This window comes from Elephantulus edwardii, unplaced genomic scaffold, assembly GCF_000299155.1.
Source record: "Elephantulus edwardii isolate Elephantulus edwardi_28Jun2011 unplaced genomic scaffold, EleEdw1.0 scaffold00055, whole genome shotgun sequence".
In the NCBI taxonomy this organism is placed as follows: domain Eukaryota; kingdom Metazoa; phylum Chordata; class Mammalia; order Macroscelidea; family Macroscelididae; genus Elephantulus; species Elephantulus edwardii.
In genome coordinates, this window is record NW_006399805.1 from 15,260,732 (window position 1) to 15,268,777 (window position 8,046).

Sequence of the window (8,046 nt, forward strand, 5' to 3'; positions counted from 1 at the left end):
ATGTTTTACTGTATGCCTAGTACTTTTTTATTATATAGATAGCATTTTCTGCAAGCAGAGTATTCCCCATACTCTACAACAAAGAAATTTGAGTTAATAAACTAGTTGTTTCAACAATCTACTTCAAGGTCAATTTTTTTGATTGTCCATATCAAAATGATGATTTTTGCCAGCTTTGCTTTGAAGGGCTTATACTTTACTCTTGGCAATTGTTGAGTAGTAAATTCTAGAAATGAAAAGATTTCCTGAAAGAACATTTAATGATCATCAATCAACACATTTTCTTTTTGTATAAAACTTTTCACTCTTACATGTTATAATTAAAGCATTCTTTCTATTCTTTGTCTTAGTAATTCATTAGTGATTTTTTACAACAATTAAATTACTGAACACTACTTCAGTTCAGAGTAAGGATAATGTGTCAAGGATTTCTCAAATCATTGTTGCATGCTGAGAATTTAGTCTGCGCAGGTTTAACGGTGAGCATGCAGGCATGCAGTTTGTAAGCATCAGAGTTAGGAATTTGGGTAAAGCACCTTCAGCTTTGGAGAAATTGCATTGCATTTTATTTTTGCTTCTGGAGTCACTCATGCCAATATGAGTAAAATCTATCTTTCTTGAATCTATAACTTCAACTTACATGTCAAAATGAAATTGCTATTCTTTTCCATAACGATTTGAATTAGGTCATCAAGATAAGCCTCCCTTACTTATTGGGTGTTTTCATGCATTCTTATCAAGGGTCTCCACGTGGTTTAAGATGAGAAATGTGGTGGAAAGCACATCATCCACTCTCATCCTTCCTGTTCTTCAGGGGCCTGGCGTGCCTGGTGCTGTAGCCCGTGCGGTGAATTGGTCTCTGGTGCTGAGGACTTTCGGGGCGCTTCCATCATTGGCTTGTTGCTTTCTGTTGCCTCTGTGATGGTGCAGTGCTTGAGAATCAATGTTTGGGATGCGTGTATGTTCACACATTTCAGGGCTTTTCTTAACCTGTGTAAATATCCTGTGAATGACCATTTGAGTCTGTATATTTACTTCTGAATCTTGGAGAGCCTAACTCCTCTCGTAACAGTGCTGCATTATTCCATCTAACCAAACCACGCTGCATGCACCAGCGTTTGCATTTTGGTGGGGATGTTTTGGGCTCCTCTTTGGTGTTTCTCTTCTGTGCCACATCTTTGGCAGTGTTGCCTAACACATCGAGTGTGAGTGTGCGATCCCAGGGTTGTGCTCCTTGCTACCTCCTGGGCCTCCAGTGTGCATGAACCCCATTTCAGCACTCGGTAACTGCCTGAGTGTCGGGAACTGCCCACTTCTGAGTTGTTGCTGTGCAGCACCGTTGACCCAGCTCCCGACTCATCCAGCCTTCGCTGTCCGTCAGCATTCTCTCCCACTCCACTGCACTTAACTGAACTCACCATTGTGTGTACCTGTCTTCCTGCGGATGCCCCTCACTTCCTCCACCTTTCTGACCATGGCTTCCTTCTCCACGAGGTGATCAGAATATACTGAGTAACAGACCAGAAGGGAAGAGGTCAACTGCTTCTGGACAGCCACCTGCAGAAGGAAGTGACTGTGCAGCACGTGGTGTGGAAACGTCACACTACCTTCTCGGATTTTCTGCTGTTTACCTTTGAATTGGAATTGACATGTTGTCAGCATTGTCATGGGGCCAGCTCTGCATTTACCAGTGTTTCCAGCATCACTGAAATAGCGAAGTACTTGGTTTGCAATTCCATCACCTATAGTACATTTTAGACTAATAACTGGTAAATTACTGGGAATGTTTTCCATGCTGGAGATACATACTTAAATCAATACTTAGTGGAGATTGTATAATAACATAAATGTGCATATGAGTAGCTGGTAAGAAATCAGGAAACATGTTGCATTGGGAAGGTCTACTGTTAGGGACGTCTCTAAAATGCTGGATGACTAAATGATGACTAAAGTGCACATGATTCAGACCATGGTCTTTTCGATCATCTCCTCCCCATGAGAGAGCTGGGAATAAAGATGACAGAAGAATTGATGCCTCTGAGCTGTGGTGCTAGAGAAGAGTATTGGATATCCCAGTGACTACCAAAAGAACAAACAGATGTATCTTCGGAAAATTATAGCCAGAGTCTCCTTGGAGACAGAGATGATGAAGTTTTGTCTTTCATACTTTGGACATGTAGCGAGGTGAGGCTATTCCTCTGAAAAGTGTATTATGCTTGGAAATATTGAGGAGAGACAGATCCTCAACAAGATGGATTGACACGGTGGCTTCAGCAGCTAGTATGTCAGAGATGGTGAGGATAGCACAGGATCGGGCAGGGTTCAGGTCGGCTGCCGACAGGGTGACCCTGAGTTATACTAGACTCGACGCCATGAGTAGTTGAACGGAATGCCATCCTGTTTCATAAACATCAAGTCAAATAAATAGTAATGAAGTTTTCATTAAAAAATTCTACACGGGGAAATGAGAAAATAAATACCCTTTGACAAGCGTAAACGAAACCACTCATTGTCTTTGAGCTGATTCCCCAGTGGGTTTTCAGAGGCAGAAATCACGAGAGGAGATTACTCATCTTTGTCCTGTGGAAATGCTGGAGGACCGGAAGTACTTACCTTTAAGCTGGCAGGGAACGTCCTCGCCCATTAAGCCACCAGATCTCCCCTCTAAAAGCAAAATGAATTAAAAATCACCTTTTAATAGAAACAAAGCAAAACTTAGCTGAACTATAGTTAAAAAACCAGACGTGAATAGATTTTACCCACAAACTGAAGAACCAGGTTATCTTTATTCCACTGGAAAGAGCTGAGGCCACTTTATCATTTATTGAACTTATTGTTTCTTCACACATTTCAAATATATATATATATATGATGGGCTGTGCCTGCCTCTATTACCATGTTTTGAGATGTGATCTGCTAAATGTAGGTCAGAGAGCTCTGGTAGCTTAATATTAAGGAATAGCATTGCCAACCTAAAGGCCCATGGTTCAAATCCACAAGTTGCTCAAGGTGAGAAAAATAGGAACTTTCTTCCCATGAGATTTCTTGCCTTTTAAAATTTGCTGGAGAATCAATTATTGAGTCTGCTCTTCCTCCAAGGTATGTCACGACCACAACAAATATAAATCAGACTAAAAAAGATCAAGTAAAAGCAAACTATTTCAATTGTGTGGGCTCCCAAACAGTTAATTTCTTCCTCAAAAAGATAAACCGTGTTCAGGAATTGTTGTACAGACAGTAATATTTTGTAAAATGGCTTTCAAATACTGATATTCTATATGCGTTTCCATTTAATGAGGTAGGCAAAAACTGTATCTTTAGTTTAAATATGACAATACACAATATTTGTGAATTGAACTGTTTTTGTCAGTCATATTCAAGTTGCACCAGTTACCGAATCTATCCCTAGCAAACTGATCATTAAAGTATTTAGAAATAAACAGTTTGCAAGTAAAACAGTGTATAGAGTGGACTTACAGGACAATATAATTCTCTATTAAATTTTTCACCATTAGCTTTCCACCCTAGAAATATATTCCAAGCTACAAATATTGTTTCTTTACCATCTAGTAATTTCCCACACTGATTTTTTGTTGTTGTTGTCCACTGAAATGGTGACAATAACTTGGCTCTATTTTCATCTAATAATTTATATCGTTGTTGTTGTTATGTGCCATCAAGTCACTTGAGACTCATAACAACCCTTTGTAACAAGAGCCCTAAATGCTGCTCTATCCAGTACCAACCTCGCTGTCTCTGACACACTCATTCCCACCACCTCAATCACAGAATTGCTACATCTCATCGAGGGTCTTCCTTTCCTGTGCTGCCTCTCCACTCTGCCAAACATGATGTCCCTCTCCAAGGACCAGTCCCTCCTTTCAACAAGTCCAAAGTATGTGAGACAAAGCTTCAGAATCCTTGCCTCCAAGGAGCAGTCCGGCTTCCCCCTCTCCAGGACAAACAAACCTGTTTCTTCTCTTAGCAGTCCATGGTATAGTCAGCACTCTTCTTCAGCACCACAGCTCATTTATTCCACGAAGGAGGGTCACCATCTTTGTATTATGAAATCTACAAAAGACAGTTTCAGGTTCTACAATAGTTTCCCCTTCTGCATGATTGTTATTATTACTACACTACACCACAGAATGGATATAGAATTTCATGCATCTTTATTTCAGCACTGGTAAAGTTAAGTGCTGGTGCAAGAGTTTGAGCTCATTGAACTTGAATGTTCAACTGACTTCTGAATCATTACGTTCAAAAAGGAAGTTAATTTTGGAATCGACTTTGTTGTGTATTGTCGAGTTGGAATCGACCCATCGCTGACCCATCAGTGGGTTTTCAGAGGCAGTTAATCAAGTGGGAGGAGACTGCCCATCCTCACACTGAGCCTGTAGTGGATTTGAACCACAGGCCTTTGAGTTTACAGCTTAGCTTCTTACCACTAAGCCACAAAAGCTCCCTAGCATTGATTTCAGGGATTTCAAAATTCTTCAGAGGAGTGGCGTCCACTTCCTAAACCACACACCTCCAGAAACTCTATGAACTTGGATAAATGTTGACAGTTGTAGAGGGGCTTCAGGCCTTTTCTTCATAGGGTCACTATGAGTCATGCTCGACTAGAAGGCAATCAATAACAACATAACAACAACAACATATTCTGAAAGCTTTAGTGTTCCACTTAGTTTTACCATTTTGTCTTAATTAGATCTGACTAGATATTCCTAATATTTTATCAATTTTTTATGTACCACTGAGTCACCTGCAACTCACTGTAACCCTTTGTACAATACCTTTGAAGCCTATCTGTCCTTAGCCAGTATCACTGACTCCGAGACACACAACTTCATTGCCCTAGTTACTCTTATCAGTCCATCTCGTCCAAGTCGTCCTCTCCTGCACTGTTCCTCCATCCTACTGAGCATGATATCCTTCCCCACGGACAGGTCCCTCCTGGCCATGTGCCCAGTGTATGTGAGATGGAGCATCAAACACCTTGCCTCCAAGGAAAAACTTGGTTTTACCCTCTCCACGACAGACTTACTTGTTCTCCTGCCAATCCGTGGTATGTTCAATCCTCTTCTCCAGCACCACAACACAAAAGCATTAACTCTTCTATGGTAATCCTTAGTAATTGTCCACATCTCTAGCACTTTGGAGTGGTCCCTGACAGCAAACTTCTCCAATACAATTGTCTCTTGATTTCCTGACTGATGGTGCCCAGAGTGTTGAATGTGGAACCAAGCAAGCTGAAATTATTAACAACCTAAATTTCTTCTCCATCCATCATGGTACTACTAATTGGCCCTCTGGTGAGAATCTTTGTCTTCTTGATGTTGTGCTTCAATCCGTATTGAAGACTACAGTCCTTGACCTTCCACAGTAAATTATTCTGGTCCTCAGTTTCAGCAAACAAAGTCGTGTCATCTGCATAATGCAGATTATTGATGAGTCTTCCTCATCACAGTGACGCATAATGACCTTATGAACCAAAGGCCTGAAGCCTTTCTATTACTATCGTCATTTCTCCAGATTCATAGTTTCCAGAGACATGTGGTTTATGAAGCAGATGCCATTCCTGCTTCCAGACCGGTCTAAAGACTGGGAGCTCCACCCAACACTGTCCACCATGAGCAGCCATTCTTATGTAGGAATTTAACCATTGAAAGAAAAGTCCTTCCTCTCTACCTCTTAAAGTGGGCCACACTCATGAGAATGTTTCTCTTGCTCAATAAAGCTTTCTGTCTTGAACTACAAAAATAAATAAATATTATAAATAAAACAGTGTAAAATTTTTTTAAGAAAAAATGAGAGGAACAAATTATTTCATTAAAAATAAATAAAGAAAAGAAAAGGTAAAGTGTAGAAAAGTGCCTGTACTTATTACTATTTGGGGAGTTACAAACGTATGTTCTCTAGAAGGTGACAATGTTAGCAACAATTTGTTATGGTCTACACAGTCAAATGCCTTTGCATAGTCAATGAAACACAGACAGACACTCGTCTGGTACTCTTTGCTTTTAGCCAATATCTGACATTGACAATAATGTCTCTAGTGCCGTGGCCTCTTCTGAAACCACCTTGTACTTCTGATCGTTCTCTTACAATGTACTGTTCCAATAGTTTCGGGGTAATGTTCAGAAGGATGTTGCTCTGTGTGATATTGTTTGATCATTTCTACAATCTGTCAGGTCATCTTTTTTGTTTTGATAGAAATAAATATGATTTTCTTCCAGTGAGTTGGCCAGGTTGTTGTCCTCCATATTTCTTGGCAGAGCCTGGTGAGCATGCCCAGGGCAGCGTCTGTGTGTGGAAATATAGTAATTGGAATTCCATCAATTCCTGGGGCCTTGTCTTTTGTCAATTCCTTCAGAGCAGCTTGAACTTCCTCCTTCATCATCATTGCCTTTTGCTTCTATGTTGTTTCTTAATATTCTTCTGTATCTGCCAATTCTTTTTGGTACAGTGACTCTGTATACTCTTTCCATCATCTTTTTTTAAAAGAAAAATATTTTACTTTGAATAAAGACAAAGTGAATTAATGTTACATTTACTCATTCACACAGGCTTTGTTTCATGCCATTAGTTATCATTTCTACATTGTTAAAACACTCTTCCCACGTCTATGATTCAATTTTCTGCTTATCCCTTGATCCTATTCTTTTCTTGCCATCAGAACTTTCATTCTGGATAAATGTTGCCCTTTCCATCTTTTGTGATTAATCGTTCAGAATTAATACTTCACTGTGTTATTGTTCATCTTGTAGTAATTTTTATGACTGGTAATAATTTTTCTACCTTTCTGTCCAGAATGCACAATTATGGTCCCTTGTAGTCTGTGGAAGTGCTCGTTTTAGGTGTTGGGGTAGTGGAAGAAGAAGGCCATGTGATCCGTTCTCATGTTATTGTTGTTTTTGTTGTTGTTGTTATGTACCTTCCAGTCACCTGTCACTCAGAGTGACCTTATGTCCAGCAGCTCTTAAGCCTGCCCTATCCTGAGTCAGTCTCATTCCAACACACCTACACCCATTGCCTAGTCACTGTATCATCTGAGGTCTTCCTCTCCTGTACTGCCCCTCCACCCTTGGAAGCATGATGTCCTTCTCCAAAGTCCAGTCCCTCCTGGCCACATGCCCAAAGTATGTGAGATGAAGCTTCAAAATTCTAGCCTCAAAGGAGAGACTTGGTTTCACCCTCTTAAAGACAGACCTATTTGTTGGAGATCCATGGTATGTTCCAGATTCTTCCCCAGCACCACAACTCAAAGGCATCAATAATTCTTCTGTCGTGCTTAGTCATCGTCCAGATGCCTCCTGTATAGCAAGTCATTGCAAAGACCATGGCCTGGATTCAGCACACCTGAGTCTCAAGACCGACCTAGTTTCTTCCCAATACTCTGGGGAGGTCCCAGTGTAATTTGTCTTTTGATTTCCTGATTGGTGGTACCAAGAGTGTTGTTTGTGGAGCCGAGCAAGCTGTGATTATTAACAATTTCAATCTTTTCTCCATCTATCATGGTGCTGCCTGTTAGATAGAAAAAAGAACCCCATTAGCTGTATTAAACTTAAAAGGAGAAAGAAAAGATAAATTTCATTTTAGAACTTTGGCTGAAAATTTAAGATGTGTAGAAGATACTCTAAGGGAAAAGGAAACAAATTTTTTTAAACTTGTTTTCATAAAAGCAAAAAATCCCACACCCCACTATATAGATATGTAGGCTTATCTTTAAAACTTTGTTTTTGTTTGCCCGTTTACTGCTGCTACTCCCGGCAGTGGCTGCGACTTGGGGGAGGAGAGGGAGTGAATTTGCAAGTGAAGATGGACAGAACATGATTTTTTTTCTCTCTTTTCTGGTTTATGGAGAGTTAGGGCATAATGGAAGAAATAGCAGCTTTTAGAACTATTAAAATTGTTCATTTAGCCTGAAACAAATTAGTTCTTAACAGGTAAAAAAAAAATGTTAAAACTACAACAAACATACAGCAGGTCTCTGCTAGATAAAAAAAGAAACATAAACCATTAACAAATTTTATTTTACATTAA

The 8,046-nt window shown here is 39.9% G+C and overlaps 1 protein-coding gene across 1 annotated transcript in view; it reads left to right on the forward strand.

Moving 5' to 3' along the window:
* Positions 1-8,046, forward strand: part of CNTNAP2 (contactin associated protein-like 2) — a 1,206,610-nt gene that overhangs the window by 30,870 nt on the left and 1,167,694 nt on the right. The gene's annotated exons all lie outside the window — the stretch shown is intronic.